Genomic DNA, 20,219 nt, shown 5'->3' with positions numbered 1-20,219 from the left:
GCCCTCCTGTCCAAAAGCAATAATGTAGTAGACGATGAAGATCTGAACCTGGAGGACTACGATCTTACTTCAGAAGATTATGCTATGATGGTCTCCAATCCAAAAAGGTTCATCAAGAAGAGGTTTCCTACCAATAAGAACCGAAATTGGCAGGGAAGCTACAGTTCTGAAAAAGTAAGGGAGGAGCCGAAGACTGAGGAACCAAAGAAAGAGGCAAAGGTTGAAGGAGATTCTGGTGTCAACTGCTATTACTGTGGAGGAAAGAATCATTATGACAAAGACTGTGTTCTGAGGAAAATGGCAGAAAAGGATGAGGAGAAAGATGAAGAGGCTGTCTTGATGAAAAAGCTGGAAGAGATCAAGAGGAAGAAAGTTGCTACTAACCCTTTTATGAATGCTCTTATTGTACAGGGTTCGGCAGAGGATGACGAGTTCGGTGGCGTGCAGGTGTGGTCAACCGACTCAGAAGATGATGAGGTGAGAAAGCCTTCGCATGGTAAGGCGTATGTCTCAAGAGGCGAAGAAAGCAGTGGAAAATGTCTGGTAGTGACTGACGTATCTCACATGAGAGGATACAATACAGATGGTGGAAATGAGGACACCAAGGAGCGAGAGGACTTATGCTTCACAACAAAACCTCTCAGTGTGCAGATCAATGAACTCGATGAATTGATCAAGAAGGTACAATCTCTTTTTATCTCATTCAAAGTTCCACAGAAATCATATGAAAAGGAATTAAATAACTTAAATTCAAGAATCTCAAATCTGGATAGTTGTTTAACTCAAACACGGGTCACCAATTCTAACCTAACTGACCAAATAAGCAGGGTGTCATCCAAAAGTGAGGAGCGAAGGATGTGGATTAAGCAGAAGGAGTCAGAGTTGATTAAGTCTAAGGATGAAAACATTTATTTACAAAGAGACAATTTAAAACTTTTAAAACAAAGAAAAGTTTTTTGTTTGATTGCTAAAAGACTTTATGCTAACATTACTCAACTGCATCTGAATTGTGAAATAGGGCAGAAAATACATCGCATGATTTTACCCTTCCTTGAGTTTAAGGAGGATGAAATCGATGCTGAGGCATACAACTGTGAAAGTGTTGTATCGTCTGATGATGTGAATCCCACTTACATGTATGGTCTGGACAAAATAGAATCTTTTATAAAGTCCAAAGACCATAACGACATGCTGAAAAATCTTTTGGATGAAAACGATAAGCTGAAACTAAGGACCGAAACCATACAAAAATTCGACTCATTGAGTGCTAATTTAAGTTCAGAAAATAAAATTAATGTTGAAAACACATCTGAAATTAATGAGGATGATGATATGAGTGAAATATCTGTAGAGGATGTAGTCGACTGTTCTGAGTTTGTCAAGAGCGAACCCGAAAACCACAAAAATCTAATTTCTGAAAATTTTGTGGAGTTCGCTCGTTTGTCCCAAAATAAGTCCCCGATTCTTGAAGAAAAGGTTGTTGTGTACCAAAAGATGAGAACAACACCAAATCAGGTGTATAAGGTCACAGGAGTAACCGAGCATCAAACAGTCGAACTCACTGCCATAGTGAACGAAGATAACGCAGATGGCTGTGATGAGTTCTTCTGGTCAGCTCCTATAGATAATGCCAACGAAACAGTTGGTTTGTCAGAGCGAACGTCCTGGAAAACAAAAGGAAGATATGTACCAGGGCCGCTGAATAAGCCTGACAACTTTGACGTGCCAAGCACAAGTGGCACAAAAGAAATACCTGTTGAAAAAGTCACTTCCACAAGCGAAACATCATCTGTGAAATGTGAATCGGTTGACAAGAAGCTGAAACAAAAGGCTAACATCCACAAACAGCCGAAACAAGTGAAAGATCAAAAGCAGCAGAGGAATCTGAGATACAAAAAGAATCTCTCAGAGTGAAAGCAGTTTTGGCGATCTCAAAACGCTCATTTCTCCTATCATGATAAAAATTTAAAGCCAGAGAAAAAGACTTTCAGGCCGCATGAGGAACACAACCGAAAGGACAAGTTCGGTTCAGAGAGCAACAACAACCGAAAGGACAGGTTCGGTTCAGAGAGCAACAGCAACCGAAAGGACAAGTTCGGTCTCGAAAGCAACAGTTACCGAAGATCCAGGTTCGGTCCCTCTGATGACCATAAACAAAAGGGTCACTTAGAATCTCAAATCAGGAAAGACTCCCAGTCCAAAGTCTCTCATTCTAATTCCTCTCATTCTCGATCCTTTTCTAAATCCTATTCTGTTCCGACACGAAACTCAAAATCTTCAACGGATTTGAAAGGAAAATCGAACATTTCCTCTGTAAAGAATGACCAAAAGCAGTCTAAGGCCCAAACACCTGAACCTGAAACCAAATCAACTGTTGCTAACCCTAATAAAATCAAAGTGTTTACCATTAAAAGAAAAGATGAAACAACATTAATAAAAAGAACATATCTTGTTGATGTTTCTCTTACTATTCATGTTCCTGTGAAAGGCTCACGTGGACCCAAGAAACTTTGGGTTCCTAAATCTGCTTAATTTTTGCAGGTTATAAGTGACGAGCAGTTCGACGAAGAATGATACATTGACAGTGGCTGCTCACGTCACATGACAGGGAGGAAGGAAGAGCTAAGAGAGTTTCGATCTCTTCAAAATGGTGGGAATGTCAAGTTCGGCAACAACTCTTATGGAACGATAAAGGGTTATGGGATGATAACCAATGGAGACTTCACAATAAGAAAGGTGGCGTACGTTGAAGGGTTGCAGCACAATCTCATCAATGTATCTCAACTGGTAGGCGGTACCGGTCTCAAGGTTTCATTTGACGATGAAGGTTCAGAAATCATAAAGAAGAAATCAAAAAGGGTGATTCTCAAATCAGAACGCAAAGGCGAAATGTTTCCTCTCAATCTCAAACCAATCAAAGGAAATCCAGCTATATGTCTTTTATCCAAAGCTCATTCTGACGAAAGCTGGCTGTGGCACCGAAGGCTCTCACATCTCAACTTCAAAGACATCAACAAGCTTGTCACAGGAGGTCATGTTAGGGGTCTCCCATTGCTCAAGTTTGATCGAGAACATTTGTGTGCTGCGTGTGAAATGGGGAAGCAAAGTCGTCAAAGTCACCCATCCATTATAAACACAAAAGTTGTTGAACCACTTGAATTGCTTCACATTGACTTGTGTGGTCCATCATCAATCGAAAGCATTGGCGGTAGCAAGTATATTCTTGTTATTGTTGATGATTTCTCACGTTTTACATGTGTGTTCTTTCTGAAGCACAAATCTGAGGCTACTCCTAAGCTAAAGATGTTCATCAAGCAGGTCGAAGTGCAACTGAGAAAAGTCGTTCGCAACATCAGGAGCGACAATGGACTGGAGTTCAAGAACAAAGAATTTGAAGACTTTTTGGTAGAAAAAGGAACCAGTCACAACTTCTCAGCCCCCTACACGCCTCAACAGAACGGAATTGTCAAAAGACGAAACCGATCCTTGTGTGAGGCGGCCCGAACGATGCTAAGTTTCACTTCTCTTCCTTTATATTTCTAGGCTGATGCTATTGCTGCGGCTTGTTTTACGCAGAACATGTCTTATCTCAACAAGCGCTTCTCTCTTACTCCTTATGAGATCATCAATAACAGGAAGATGAACGTGAAATTCTTCCATGTATTCGGCTTACGATGCTTCATCTTCAACTCCAAAGAACATCGTAACAAGTTTGACGTTAAAGCTGATGAAGGAATCTTTCTGGGATATTCACTTTCTTCAAAAGCTTACCGGGTCTTAAATAAGTGTTCAAGGAAGATCGAAGAAACATATAATGTGACTTTCGATGATAACTACGTCAAAAAGCTAAAGGCTTCTGAAGAAGAAATTGGAGAGATATTCACTCAAACAGGTCAAGTCACGGTCTCGATTGCTAATCTGTTCGATTAGTTTGTGGAATTATTCGATGAACCTGAGAAAGCTACTCTCTCGGAAGCCAAGGCAGCAGACAACAAAGTCGACCATCTAAAGCAAATTGTCAAAGATGTTGCCAAACGAATGGGTGAAGGAGAACAAGTTCCAAAGGAACCTCCTCAGCAAGGCTCTTCAGTTGAGGGGGAGAATCTACTTTCTTCAAAACAACCAAGCTCACAACTTGAGGGGGAGAATTCTATTCCAGTTCAACCCGAAAGCTCAACAGCACCCGAAAGACTTGTAGCACCCGAAAGCTCAACAACACCCGAAAGTCCTGTAGCACCAGAAAGTCCAGCTACACCTGAAAGCTCATCAGTCGAGGGGGAGAACTCAGATATGTTCTACGATGACGATAGTCAATCTGAATTGGAAGAAATGGTAAACGCTAAATTGGATCCATCCTATGATCCAAATTACCCTCCTTTTATTAAATGGACCAGAGATCATCCTGTATCTCAGATAGTGGGTAATGTCTCTTAAAAGGTCCTCACCCGATCTCAACTGAAGGCAAAGCAAACATCTCTATTCTCCAAAGTAGAGTTTTGCATGTATAATTCTTTCGTATCAAAAGTTGAACCGAAGACAGTAAATGCTACTCTTGATCATTCCGACTGGGTTCAAGCTATGCAAGATGAACTTAACGAGTTCGAAAGAAATAAGGTATGGCGCCTCATTCCAACTCCTAAAGATGCCTCAGTTGTTGGTCTCAAATGGGTATTCAGAAATAAAATGGACAAGGAAGGCAATGTGATTCGAAACAAAGCTCGTCTCATGGTGAAAGGATACTGCCAGGAAGAAGGAATTGACTATGAGGAAACTTTTGCTCCGGTAGCTAGGCTGGAATCTGTTCGAATATTTCTGGCATATGCTGCACACAAGAACTTCGAGGTCTACCAAATGGACATGAAATGCGTCTTTCTGAATGGAGAACTTGAAGAAACGGTTTATGTGGAGCAACCTCCTGGTTTTGTCAATGAAAAGTACCCAAATCACTGTTATATTCTGGACAAAGCAGTTTATGGTCTGAAACAAGCACCAAGGGCATGTGATGAAACGCTAACTAAGTTTTTAAAGATGTCAAAATTCAAACAAGGTTTGGTTGACCCAACCTTCTTTTGCAAGAAGGAAGGTAACCACCTTATGATTGTTCAAATCTATGTCGATGATATCATCTTTGGCTCAACGAATCCTAGCTTAACAACTGAATTCAGAAAGCTGATGGAGACTAAATTTGAAATGAGCTCAATGGGTCCGATTAACTTTTTCCTTGGTTTAAATATTAGAGAGGGACCCGAAGGCATCTTTATCCCAGGAAGCATACACCAAGAATCTTCTTGCTAAATTCGGCATGATGGGAGACTCAAAGGTTAAAGTTCCAATGGCATTCGGCACCAAGCTCACACCATCCTTGGAAAAACCTGCAGTCAATATTACGCTATACTGCCAGATGATTGGGTCTTTAATGTATCTCACTGCTTGCAGGCCTGATATAATGTTTTCTGTGTGTTACTGTGCTAGGTTTCAGGCGAATCCTCGTGAACCACATATGCTTACAGTGAAAAACATACTCCGGTATCTGAAACGAACTGCCTCCCTCGGTCTATGGTATCCATCAAACTCAGGTTTCTTCGTTCAAGCCTACTCAGATGCAGACCTTGGAAGATGTGGTTTAGACAGGAAAAGCACCACTGGAGGCTACCAATTCCTAGACGGGAAATTGGTAAGCTGGCAATCAAAGAAACAGACATGTGTTTCTCTGTCTACCGCCGAAGCAGAGTACATCGCAGCAGCCTCCTGTACATCTCAAGTGATTTGGATCCAAAGCCAGCTTCGGGACTATGGACTCAATATGAAAAAGATCCCACTATATTGCAATTCAGAAAGTGCAATTAGGATCTGTCATAACCCAGTGCGACAATCCAAGACAAAGCATATAGCACTGAGGTATCACTTTATTAAGGATCATGTGGAAGATGGGAACGTCGAAATTCACTTTGTTCAAACCACTGATCAACTGGCTGACATCTTCACCAAAGCTCTTCCTGAAGCATCTTTCAATAAAATTCTACAAGGGCTAGGAATGATGGAATCGGAGTCAGTACCAAAGACTACTTCTCAAAATTAAAAGTCGGAAGCGAAATGTACCGAATGTTCGGGTTCGGGTCACATGTGTGCCGAAATGAACCGAACGCTCGGGTTCGGTCCTGTTCTGGTATGCCGAAATGAACCGAACGCTTGGGTTCGGTTCCAATTTTTTTTTTGTGTGTCTCATTTTTTTTATTTTTATTTTAAATCAAAAATTCCAAAATCTTTTTATTCTTTTAAATCAAAAACTCCGAAAACATTTTTTTATTTTTATTAGTTCGATAATTTTTTGTTTTTTTGTTTGTTTTGTGTTTTATATTTTTGTGTGGATATTTGTGGGGAAATTCTTTCCTTAAGTTAAGTGTCCCTAGAAGCATGCTGTTGTATGTGTCCAAAGTCTCACCTGATTCTGAATAATAGCCTTACTGACTTGGTACATACAAACCTTGTCTTCCCAATTAGGCTTTCATATTTATTCTAATCATGAGCTACCCGACTCTCTTCTCACATGAGATAAGAGTTTTCTACTTGGTCCTTATTTTCACAGCAGAGGTACTTTGGTTTTTCTTTACACCATCTACACTACTTTTCTCCATCTAATTCGCTTCATAAACGTAACCGTTGAGACTCTCTGAAATTACCATTAAGGTTTATGGTTACACAATTTCTGTGTTTATGATCTTAGCTTCGTGTCACTACGTACTAAGTGATACCCACAATTCAATACCTACTATGCATTGACGGTGAACAATCAATTTTGCTCTAGCTTTCACTAACGAATTGGCGGACTTATCAATGAGGATGGAAAGTAAAATCTCTAATTTTCTTTTGTGTGATTCCTATGAAATTGTTAAATCCCATAACATTTCTTCCTTTGGAATCCAGTTTTAATTTCTTTTTTAGATTTTACATAAACTATTTTACATTACCACTTAAATTATTTCAAACCTACTTGTTCAACAGACTACATTGGTCTCACAAGTACTTCGTTCGATTACTGTCTTATATCAAGATCAGGAATTCTGAACTGAAGCGAAATCCACCCAAATTAGCCTGATTAAAAGAAGCCTTTCAACACTTCTCAATAAGTGTCTGATCGTTATTCAACGGGAAACCACACAAACACTTTAAAGTCTCTCTTGACTTTGAAGGAAGAGATTCGTGCCCGGGATCCATTGTTTCGTGTCTTTATTGACATCACAAATTCCCTTATATGTGTTGCTTTATTTCCTTTTATTTTACACACTAAGCACGAAAATCTTTTTGATTTTCCAAAATTCTAGTTTCATTAGTTGCAAGGCATATTTTTTAAATGGGATTTGAAGTCATAAAAGAGTTGCGGCTCACATTGATCCACGTGGTCAATTTTGCTTTAAGATGACGTTTATTCTAAAAGGATAAGATGCTGACTCAGGCGGGAGTCCAATCGATTTGATTTTCAAACTTCGCTTGAAGGCCAGGCGTGCGAAGTGGAACCGTTTCTTTTAAAAACGGCGCCTGATGGGAAGGCGTGTGAATGGGGACTGAAATTCTCTCTCATGCGTAATCATCGGTGCTAACAACTGTCACGCATCAATCACTTCCGAAAACCCTTCGTATTTCCTTCAAAGATTTGGGACAGATTCTTCTCTCTCCTTTAGCCACAGTATAAAAGGTAATCTTCACCATTATTTACCTCTTTACTGCACCCAACTTTCAGAGAGCAAGAAATTCTTCACGTATTCTACTGTTCATCATCTCTCCCAACTTCTTCACAACAATGGCGGATTCATCATCAGTTCATGCCACTTCCCACATCCTGCCGATTCGTCCCCAACAGAGTTTGATCATCGATCTTACTCCTCAGGTTTACGACGCCTTCATGTTCCCGATCATCGCGTGTCTCAAATACTTGCCGCTTGCTCTTGCACTCACCAAAGCTGAAGCTGTTCCTATGGAGTTCTTATCCCAAATTTTCGCCACTGCTCATTACGACAAGTCAGTCGACAGGATCTTCTTCGACGTGCTTGATCATAAGGCGTCAATCTCCAAGCAACGATTCTGCTCACTTTTAGGGTTTGAACCTGATTCATCTAGGGTTAACCTTGAATCAATTCCGGTGGGTCACCTGTTTTCTATGTTCTACAATATGGGTTATACTGAGGTGCTGACAACGGTCACGAAATTCAAGAAATCGTGCCTGCCTCCTCAGTGGAATGGGTTGTTTACAATGCTGTTCAAGGGGTTATCTGAACGCAGTGCTGGATCAGACAGAGCGAGTCGTCTGTTCATCTCGATTCTCTATGGGGTCTACAACGGTATCAACCTAGACTATGGGTCGGTCCTATGGCAGCAGCTTATTCAGAGTCTGGCTTCTACATCTCGGCATTCCGAGATTTCCTATGCTCGTTTTTGGACTCTCATTACAAAATGGGTGATGGACAAGTATCACGTCCCCATTGTTGCTGGTTCTCCAATGTCTTCGATTGGTACTTTCCATACCACGAAGATAATTGTCTCTGACGTATCCAGGTTTCAGTTCATTGGCTCCATCCCTGAGTCGATGTATGGAGACGTTCCTGCCGATTGCCGTATCATCAGAACCTACAAGTAGTTTCGTCGCTCTGGTCCTAGAGAGCTAACTCCTGAGATGATCAAATCCATCCATGAAGCTGACAAGCCTGCCCCAAGGGGAAAGAAGAATGAAAAAGGCAAAGACAAGCAGGTTGGCAAGGGAGCGAAAGGCCCTTCCCCTAAGAAACGTAAAACCACCAAGGCTGCTCAATCCACTCTGCTGAAGAAGAGAAAAACCCAACCCAGGCGAAAGCTGATCTTAGCTTCCTCCTCAAGCGAATCTGAGGAAGAACATTCAGACTCTGATGAGTCTCCTCGTGGTAACACTCCTCCACGATCGCCTATCCCAGAAGTTCATGTTTCCACTTCACCTATCTCTTCTCCACCAGTTACCATTCCTATTTCCATTCCCCCATAACCTCCACCACTCAAATACCACCTACCTCTATCCCAGTACCCCCTCCCATTTTTACAGACGCTACCACCACAACCGCAGAAGTAAGAACCAATGTATCTGATACGGGGGCTCCTACTAAAGCACCCGAACCCACTCCCACTACCGAACCTACTTCACAACCCGAACCTACTACCACTACCGAGCCTCCACCCTCACCTCCACCCTTACCTCAGGCAACAGAGGACGAAGAACCATTCCTCGGTGGGGAGGATATGACATTTGATTCAGTCTATTACAGTCTGTATCAGGTGCAGAGTGATGACAATGATGATGCTCCGGTAACCAAGAAGCATCTCAAGGAGCTTCACGAAAAGATAGATTCGCTCATCGCCTCCTCTTCTTCCTCCCAGTCTACCATTTTTGAAGCTGCTATTCAGAAGATTGTTGATGCTTTTTCCAAGGCTCATGAAGTTTCTCTAAGCTTAGCTACTACCGCAATTGATGCATCCACCACAGCCTGTGCGACTGCGACCGAAAAAGTCGAAAAACTATTTACCGATGCTTCATTTCTTTTGCAGTCTTTATAGGAGACTGCTGACAACACCAAAACGAAACTGGAACCCATTGTCAACCAGCTGGCTACCTCAGTTGCCTCAGAACTGAAGTCTTTTGTCACTCTTCGTCAAACTCTCTCAGACGACAACTCAGCGTTTAAGGCAACGATTGAGGAGCGACTGACCAAGCTCCAAGAAGATCTTGCTGCTGAAAATTCTCTTATGGATGCTCTTGCCAGAAAGACCACTGCTCTGAAGGTCAAGAGTCTTCAACTCTCCAATTCTCAAAAGGGGATTGAGTCTCTTCGATCTGAAAGAGAGATTGTGTCTTCTTGTGTTTCGGATGTCCACGCAGGCATTTCAAACATCTTGGAAGCACATGACCCGATACTAAACTACTCTGTGAGGCGTACTCTCGCGGAAAAGCTTGCTCCTGCTCTTTCTCTTCTGAGCAAGATTGAAGGGCTCCTTGACTTCGTGTCCATTCCGAAACAAGGGGGAGAGAATGTGTCTCAACCGCCTCCTACTTCTACAGCAACCAAAACAACCGAACCTCCTCCAACAGGCCAAGCCTCTGGTTCGGGTGTCAAAGACAAGGGCAAGAAAATTGCTGAAGAGAGTGATGAAGATAAAGAGACCATTGCCGATCTTTTGAAAAAGCAAGGTCGAGACAAGGACGTTGATATTAGCGCTCGGGTTGCTAGAGAGGCTGAAGAAGCTGAACGAAAACAGAAAGAAGCTCACGACCTTCTTGAGAGTAGGAAAACCCTTTTTCCTCCTTGGACTCTTGAGAAGTTGCTGAAAGAAGCCATCGAAACACCGAGCATCTTGTGGCTCGAACCAGTGATCTCTCTAGATCGCGTTAATTCTGTCGATTCTCAGTTCGACATGCCACTGACCCGAAAGGCGTTCGTCTTCCATGCCTTTGACAACATTGCCGAGTTCCCTCATCCTCATCCAAAGGTTGACCGGGATTTGGTCGAATTCTATCTGAGGGCTACTCAGCCACAGTATCAAACATGGAGCGCTCAGAAGATAATCAATGTTCGGGTCCTCAAGCCGTATCTGGAAGGAAACTTCACCAACGTTCGGTTTAAGGTGCTGAGAGGTTCTGCCAAGACCGAACATGTCATTTCGCTTGCTGATCTTCCCAACTTGAATGCACACGACTGGATTATTTTGCACAACATCCTTCTTACAAATGAAGCAGAATATGGTCCGATCATTGACCACTTCAAGAGGATGCTTGTCTGCTACATCATGGAAGTTGCCAAGATGGATCAGGAGATAGCGAGTGTCTTCAAGAAAAAGCTTACCATTTCTCCTGTTGGCTTAGCAAGTGATCTCAACATGATGCAGATAGGGAAGATAGACCCGAAGAGAAACTTTGTTATGTTTACCAGAAACAAAGGCCAAAAATGCCTATTCGCTTTGGCAGACAAACATCTCTATACCACTGCATGCCTAGAACATGTTTTGAGTATCATTCATCGGTGCAAGCAAAACTCAGCTGGCGACAAGAAATACTTTGATGATATGATCCAGTGGTACATCCGCTTCAGACAGACAATCCTCGCTATTATCCCTCGTCTGTTTGATACCACCAAGAAGGTTCCGGCAGCTGGACCCAGCAAGAAGAAGTGATAGTCTCGCTCCAAATTGACGCAAAGGGGGAGATTGTTAGGTCCAGTTAAGTGTTGCGTCTTTAGGCTCGTTAGCTAGTCCAGTTTTGTCTCCGGTATGGGCCTGTCCATCCGTGAGTACGTTGTAGGGTTTATTATATATAGATGCTTGCATGCATTCTTGAACGTAATGATTTTGATAGAGATTTTATAGCGTACACGTTCTTATCTTTTGTAACCCTATAATCCTCTACAACGGAAGTTCTTCATTGAGCTCTGCTGAGGATTGAGTTAATCGAATCATTCGAATCATTCAGATCCATACTTGTGTTTTTATCTCACTGTTTTTACTTTATTGATTTGCCTATTATAAAGATCTAATCGATCAAAGAGTTTTAAATACTCATCAGAAATTATTGGAATAGACCCTCTCTTCCAGATGTTCAACTTGAAGAACGAACTTTTCAATTTGATCGTTCTCAATATGATGGTAATTCTGTTTATGAATGGAATATTAATGGCTATTCTGAACATCAAATTATGAATATTGTACAAGAAATGACTGTGGCTGCTAATGCTTACAAAGATCATAATAATACTCAACTTCAAATTGTTAATACTATTACTTCTGGTTTTACTGGCAGTCTTAAAGGCTGGTAGGATTTCTATATTTCACAAGAAGAAAAAGATTATATATTATCTGTTAAGAAAACTATTATAAAACAAGAAAATAATCAACAAATTCAAACGTTTGAAGATGATATGGTTAACACTTTAAATTTTGCTATTATCAAAAACTTTGTAGGAGATCCTACTACTTTTCAAGAAAAAACTTCAGAAATTTTAATGAATTTACATTGCAGAAAACTTACTGATTTTAGATGGTATAAAGATAATTATCTTGTTAAAGTTTTTTCGAGACCTAATTGTAAAGAGTCTTATTGGAAAGAACGTTTTATTGCAGGCCTTCCAAAACTCTTTGCAGAAAGAGTTAGACAAAAATTAAGAGAAAACTTTAATAATACCATCCGTTATCAAAATTTAACTTATGGAGATTTAATAAACTACATTAATAAAGAGGGATTAGCAGTTTCTGCTGATTTTAGGTTTAAAGAAAAACTCAAAAAAGATAGAATTAACAGTAAAAATGAATTGGGAAATTTTTGCCAACAATATGGTTATCAGCCCTTGAATGATCCGTCTACTTCAAAATCTAAAGTATATAAGAAAAGATCTTCAAAATATTTTAGGAAAAAGAAATATAATCTTCCAGAAAATTATAAAAAGGACAAAAATTACGCTTCAAAATCTAAAAAACACTATAAACCATATTATAAAAAATCTAAAAGAAAATCAAAATATATTATTATTTGTCATAAATGTGGGCGTAATGGTCATACAGCTAATAATTGCTATGCTAAGACAAAAATAAATGAGTTAAATGTTTCTGAAGATTTGAAAGAACAAATAAGAAAAATTATTTTAAATACTGATTCAGATTCCGATGAAAGTATTTCTGATTTTCAAACAAATGATTTAAATATTCTCGAAAATACGACTTCAAGTTCAGAAGATTCTGATATTTGCGAACGTATTGGTAAATGTCACTGTAATAATTTAATCAATGTAATTACTAGTAGTTCCATTAATGTTCTTTCACAAGATGATAAAGATCTTTTAAACTTTTTTGATTCTATAAAAGATAAAAATATTCAAGAATTATTAATAAAACAGATGCTTAATAAAACTAATAACATAACTCCTGCTAATAATGAAAAATTTTATTTAAAAAATATATATGAAAGATTTACTGAAGCAAAGCCAATTTCTATGCAAGAACTTCAAGAAGAATTAAAAATAGTAAAACAAAAATTATATATATATATATATATATATATATATATATATATATATATATATATATATATATGGTTGAGAACTCAAAATTTTCCGAAAACCTGAGAACAAAAAGTGTAGCGTTGGATCAAAGTAATTCGTTAAAGACATGATCGTCATCCTACCAATCTCATTTAATGTTTAATTTTTGTGTTATTTAATATATTAACATTAATGTCTAAAAATTTACATCATAAATCAAATTTTAAGATTTTTTTAAAAATAGTATTTTTGGTTTTTTTTAAATATAGACTTTTAAATTTTTTATAAAAAACATGTATTTTTGAAAAACATATTGAAAAAAATATGTTAACATTAATGTCTAAAAATTTACATCATAAATCAAATTTTAATATTTTTTTAAAAATAGTATTTTTCGTTTTTTTTAAATATAGACTTTTAAATGTTTTATAAAAAACATGTATTTTTGAAAAACATATTGAAAAAAATATATTTTTTTAAAAGTTGCAATTTTTTTTTATAGAAAACTAGAGTTTAAAAAAAAACTGTAACTTTTTTTAAAAAAACTGCAAGTTTTTTAAAAAAGTTACATTTTTTTCAAAAAAAAACTGCATTTAAAGAAAACTGCATTTTGTATGCTACAAAATAGAATATAAAAAACAAAAAACGCTACAAAATTTCAAAGAGTTTTAACTTCTTCGTGTCAAGATTTTCATATTTTCTTCAATTAATCATTTTTCACATCTTTAATATTTTTTCCACAAATTCTTCCAAATCTACAAGAAAATTTAAGAAAATTTAACTAATGCAAGAACACTCGTAAAAATGCATATGTGTATATCATGCAAGATTCACATGTGATTGTATCTGTTAAGATTCAAATGTGAAAATCACAATAAATTTAAAAAAATAATAATAATTAACGAAGAACACTCATACAAAATGTATGTTTCTATATAGACTTTATTCATATGTGATTTACATGTGAATTACATGGAATTCATATGTGATTCACTTATGATTTACAAGTAATTAATATATGAATTCATATGTGAATTCACTTGTGATTTACAAGTAATTTATATGTGATTTACCTATAAATCACATATAATTCATATGTGATATATTATTCACTTGTGATTTACATGTGAATCAAATGTAACTCATGTGTAATTCACTTGTGATTTACATGTGAATTACATGTGAATCACATGTAATTCTTATGTGAATCACGTGTGTTTTACTTGTGAATTACATGTGATTCATATGTAATGTAACTCATATGTGATTCACTTTTGATTTACATGTGAATCATATGTAATTCATATGTGATTCACTTGTGATTTAGATGTTATTTACATGTTATTGTTCATGTAAATATAACTTAGCATGCTATTTTTTTCCTTACAAATGAAATTATATATGATACATCTTTTTTCCTTACGAATGTAATTCACATGTGATTATATCATATGAGATTTCATAAATCTCAACAATTTAAAAAATTCGATATCCTTTCAAGACATAAAACATACTTGAATTTCAATAGTTAAAACCAAGAATGTTAGTTTATATTTAAGTCTTTTTTTAAATAGAAAACAATTAAAGATTAAATTACAAATGGTTACGAGTTTTGAACTTGTTTAAGTACCCCAAAAGCTTGGGCATTTACTTATTTTCTGATAATGAGAGTAAACAATTAAACATTTACTTATATCAAGATATTTACAATCATATGGATCACATCTAATTAGTAATTAGGGAGAATAATATATTTGATTGACGCTTTATCTTCTCATGGACGTAAATTGATAATTAAACTCAATTCCATAAACAAGAAATTGGTTTATGAATCATGACCTTTTAAATATGGAAGAGAGTCACCAAATAAGTGTTTAGGTATACATCTGATTGGACAAAAGTTTTAGGCTGATAAAAAAAATTTGAGAATTGAGAAACATGGTAAAATGATTTAAGCTTTAAAAAAAGAAAAAAGAAAAATTTACTCCATTGACACAGTTATGTTAGTTTCTTCGTTTGTATATAGGTGTGTGAAAGACTTGGCTTCAACAAATATTTCTGTATAACAATTAACATATATGAGAAGTTAGAACAATATAAAATGCATTTGATTGTGTTAAATGATACAAGAAATTTAAAATATCAATAACTAGGAACTGTATATTAATATCAATATTAATATAAATATTCAATAGTGAATACATAGTCTGATGTACACTTAGTAGGAAATAAGTAGCAGTTATGTAATAAAGTGATGAGACAAGAGGAGTTTGGTAATTCTCCTAATTAGGGCTATCTATCATCTTTATTTGTTCAAAACACAAGTTTCTTTTTTATTACAATACGATCAAAATTTATACAAAATCAAATGTTTTAACAATTAATATAAAAAGACACAAATAAAGTTTACTTGGAATCTGCTATAAAGGAGGAGTATGATGACATAACATATGTGATAAAATGAACTCATAACGAACGTTTCTATTTACTCTGATGACTTGGAGTGATTATAAAAATTAAAACTTTGTTTATAGATTTGGTTTCATCACAACATTTAAAAAATATAGGTAGAGCTAAATTATATATATATATATATATATATATATATATATATATATATTGTGACAATATGAAATTTATTCCGTCGCTATAACCCATTTCCGTTAATAAAATTTATTTTTATTGAAATTTTTCCGTTAACATTTGGGTTAGGCAAATCAATTAATGTTTTTATTTTATTTTTATAAGGGTCGAAACGAAATAAATAAAAACACGTGAAACACCCTCGAACTCATTTGGAAAAGTTTTTAGTTTACGACCATTTAATCGGGTACGACCATAAACTCCGTTTAACGTTGGTATTAGGTGGATCCCCACCTGGCCGCCAACTCAAGCCCTATATAAGGGTTGAGTGGCCTTCACTTGTGCCTTTTTCCCACTCCTAAAACTTTTTCTCTATACTCTCTCTCTCTCTCTACAAGTCGGTTTTGGTCAAGAAACACCTCATTTAAGCTCCAAAATCGTAAGTAATCCTTCCTAGCTTGTTGTTTAGCCTTGTATTCATGCATATTCGTGGTTGAATCATCCAAATACCCCAAAAACTTGTGTTTACGGTTGAGGAACACCTCCCAAAACCGTAAACACCCATAAGTGGGGTTTGAAGCCCCAAACCCCTCCAAAACCCTTCTAATGCTTATCTATGACTTAGAAACTTGCATGCATGAAATTAGAAACCCCAAATCGTGTCTTTATGGTAGTAAACATGAGTTTACGGTCCATGAACATTCATGAACCGTAAACACCAAAACCGTAAACACCATAAAGGGTGTTTTGGTGTCCCTAACTCCTTCCTTAGCATGTTTGATGGACATGAAACTTGTATAAATAATCTTAGGACCGCAAAACACGAAGGAGATGATGTGCTCAAGGGTTTACGGCCGTAAACCCTAGTGTTTACGACCGTAAACTCCCTAGGAGTGGTCCAAGGACCGCAAACTCCAAGGGAGTACCCTTTTGAACCCTAATCACTACTCAAGACCTTTGTTTTGACCTTAGAACCCGTCTTAGTGATACAAGGGACCTTTACACACACAAACTCACTATTCCCATGAGTTTACGACCGTAAACTCATAGGGGAAGTGGTCTCTCAACCGCAAACTCATGTTAGGGTGGTCACTTGAAGTGTAAACTCCATAGTGAGACCATACACTCTTTAGAAGCAACCCTAGCACTCCTTGCACTTGTAGCAAAGTGTTTTCATGCACTAAAGGGTCTTTACTTGCTAAAATTGGTGATAAAATGACTAATTAGACATGATCATGTGCCACTACATGTTACATAGGTTTCGTGGGCGTGTTCAGGTCCTCATTTGACACCTAGCATCCTACCCGGCATTCCATCCACTCCACTCACTGCAGGTGAGTTCATACCTCTTAATTAACCTTTCAAATGTTTTTAAATACTTTTATAGGGGGATACAAGTTGAATCCAACAAATTATAGTATCAATCACATGTGATTTGTAACTTACAATCAAAAAGGATTTCTATACTCTTAACCGTTTTGCCATCAAAACTGCTTTCAATGTTTATCAAACTCATTTTCATGTTAAATTGTTATAAAAACTATTTCCAAACTCTTTTAAACTTCTTATGTTCCTAAAATATATCTACACCAGTATATTTATATAAGTAAGACTTGAAGGACTTAGGACTGATAGCTCGCCTTATTTCCTGTTCTTGTTTGATTGGGGTCTTAGGGTATATTTTCATCTGTCCAACTGTCGTTGAATTCTTAGTTATATATTGTATGTATTTGTGTTGGATATGAATGTTTTCACTCCGTCAATACTTTGGTGTACTCAAGATAGACTACAACGTCCTATTTAACTATAATAGGTATAGTTAAGGTTTCCCGCTCTTTACTACCATTACTATGACACTTACCATAGTTAGCCCTATTATGAGTCTCTACATGTTAAGTTCTATACTAGGAGAATGATATGTACTATACAAAAGAATACTAAATACATAATACCGATAATCACACTATACACTAATACAAGAGAACATACTAAAACAGAATGTGATACACTATTCCTCTATACGGCACTTTACTGCGCCTTCGCCGTGTAACTATAGTCTCCTGGAGGGAGAGCGGACTCTACGTGTATAGATCTATATACAGGGCGGACACTCTCACATCCCGACTGCTAGCTACAGTCCGAGCCGACTAGGCCCAGGGATGACATGTTACCACACTACGTGTGACCTAGAGGGTCACTACACATTCTATCGCCTATCCGCATGGTTAAATATAAATTCACATTCGGATTATTAAACTAGCAAACTAAGTAATAAAGGTAAATTAGACTCCTCGAGATGTATTTTATACTTATCACTACTTAGAGTCTGCAGTTTATTTACCTTTTAGCCGGCATTAACACTGCTGGAATAAGACATTATTTTCCCATTTAATTTATTCAAATGAAGTCCAAACTATATTTTTATAATTGAGAGTCTAATTGGGAAAACTTTTACACACTCAAAGGATCAAACCTACAAGTAACCAAGTCTTAGAAGAAGACTAATTTTACTGGAAAATATAGGATTTTCTAGAGATTCACACTATTTTCAAACTTGATAACAACTTTCATGTTACACAATTGTAATCACTTTTATACAAGCAATGACACTAAATTCTTATGAACTCACCAGCTTTATGCTGATACTCGTTTTCAAAATAACTTGTATTCTCAGGTCGTCAGTAGACAGGTACAAATGCGGTTTTTGAGAAGACGGAGCACATACAAAACTCCTCTTTATTTTTTTTATTATACTTTTTGGTGTCTAACAAATTGTACAGAACACGCTTGTATTACAATTACTATATTAATGCAATGGATGTGGTTGCTTGTTTTTACTATTATGCATTGTTATGATACTGCACATGACGTCCTCCACCCCAGAACGTATTCCGCCGTTCTCGGTTTTGGGGTGTGACAGATTGGTATCAGAGCATTGTTTATAGTGAATCAAGTATATCAACCCATAAAAGGTATACAAACTGTAAACACATCGGGATTTAAAACACTCTGACCAAGAATATATACTTTTAAATAAAAAAAATATTTAACTAAGTATATATATACATTCATTTTATACAAAGGGTCAGTATCATATTAGAACAGAACAAAAGTATTAAGATTGTTGAACAGCACAATTAGGCTTAGAGACATATAGTCAAGTCTGGGTGAATGTAGCCTGATCAACTACATTTTCCTAGGAGTGACTAGCATGTGCCTAAGAATGGTTGTGGTGTTACAACAAGTCTAAAAACTTACCAACACTACCACAAGAACATCTGAACAAGAATACTATAGGAGTATTCTGCATTCTATTAACTACACATGTGAGAACTAAAAGGGTGGTTACTAGTAGGGCAATAGTTGCTAAGTGGATACACCATGATTACATGTGAGTAAGGCATTATAGACTTAGAATATGTGACCTTTGCTTCATTTCCTGTTCTTGTTTGATTGTGGACTTAGAGTTGGGGTCACTTATTCGAAGGTCTATCCTGCTTCGGTTACATGTAATTGGTATGCACTATGCAAGTATTAGGTCGGCTAATAACGATCATCTTATAAGTATCCTAGATTAGTACGTCTATTAACCTTTCTTTCCCCATTCTCGCGTAGTTAGCATGGCTGGCTTCCACCATCTCGACGATCCGTACTATCCAAATCAAGGCATTGGAGGATGGCTCAAGGAAGAGTCAGAAGATGATCACCCGATCCCTTTGGACGATCACCATGCAGAAGGCTTTTCGGATAGCTCCGACTCCGAACCAGAAGTCAACAACCTACCCCCTGTAGCTCCAAACCCCAACCCCCGTCCAACATTCCAAGGTCCCACTCCCATGTAGGCAACAACTTTGGATCGATAGAGCGATGAACAGGGTCAGCCCTTACCTTTCAACGGAGACCGAGGCTTTTACAACATAAGCGAGGGTGGCTCGTCTGATCGAGCCCTACCCATCATGGTCCGAAGGATTGCTAGGAACATCGAGAAAGGTCATGCACCTATCGGCAAAGTTGTGGAAATTGATACCAACTCTAACCTTAACATTGTCCATATCCGCAGCTGGAAGAAGCCATGGATAGGACTAGGAGGACCAATGAGGCTCTGCAGCAACAACTAGCTACATCCCGAGCCAAAGTTAGGGAACTCCGAGAACGTCAGAGAACACAGGAGTGACATCTTCAAGAAGTTGTGTGCCAACTGGCCGATCTTAGGGTTCGCCCAAGGGATACCCCTCGCCAGTAGAAGATGTCAATTTATCTCCCCCTTTTGTTTAAGGAATAGCCTTTTCTTTTCTATGCTCGGTAGAGAACTTGTCTGTAAACATTTCTAACTCTGAAAGTACCTTACCTAGACTACTAGACTACCAACATTTTCCCTTATGGTTTGATGTAAGACCTACTGTTAGGTCACTTTTCCCGAACTCATATTACATCATCAATACCAGTAATATTGGCAGTTACCTACTCTGTTGCTATGACTCTATCTGATGGTTGGACTATGTCGATTTAGTCCATGAAACACTCTCATCATGTTTGCAATTGATTATTATTATTGTCATCATCTCTATAAAACTTTCAGTAAAAGATGCCTCC

Source organism: Lactuca serriola, chromosome 7 (assembly GCF_051521515.1).
Source record: "Lactuca serriola cultivar US96UC23 chromosome 7, Lser_US96UC23_V15, whole genome shotgun sequence".
NCBI classification, from domain to species: Eukaryota; Viridiplantae; Streptophyta; class Magnoliopsida; order Asterales; family Asteraceae; genus Lactuca; species Lactuca serriola.
Note: the sequence above shows the minus strand (reverse complement) of the source record.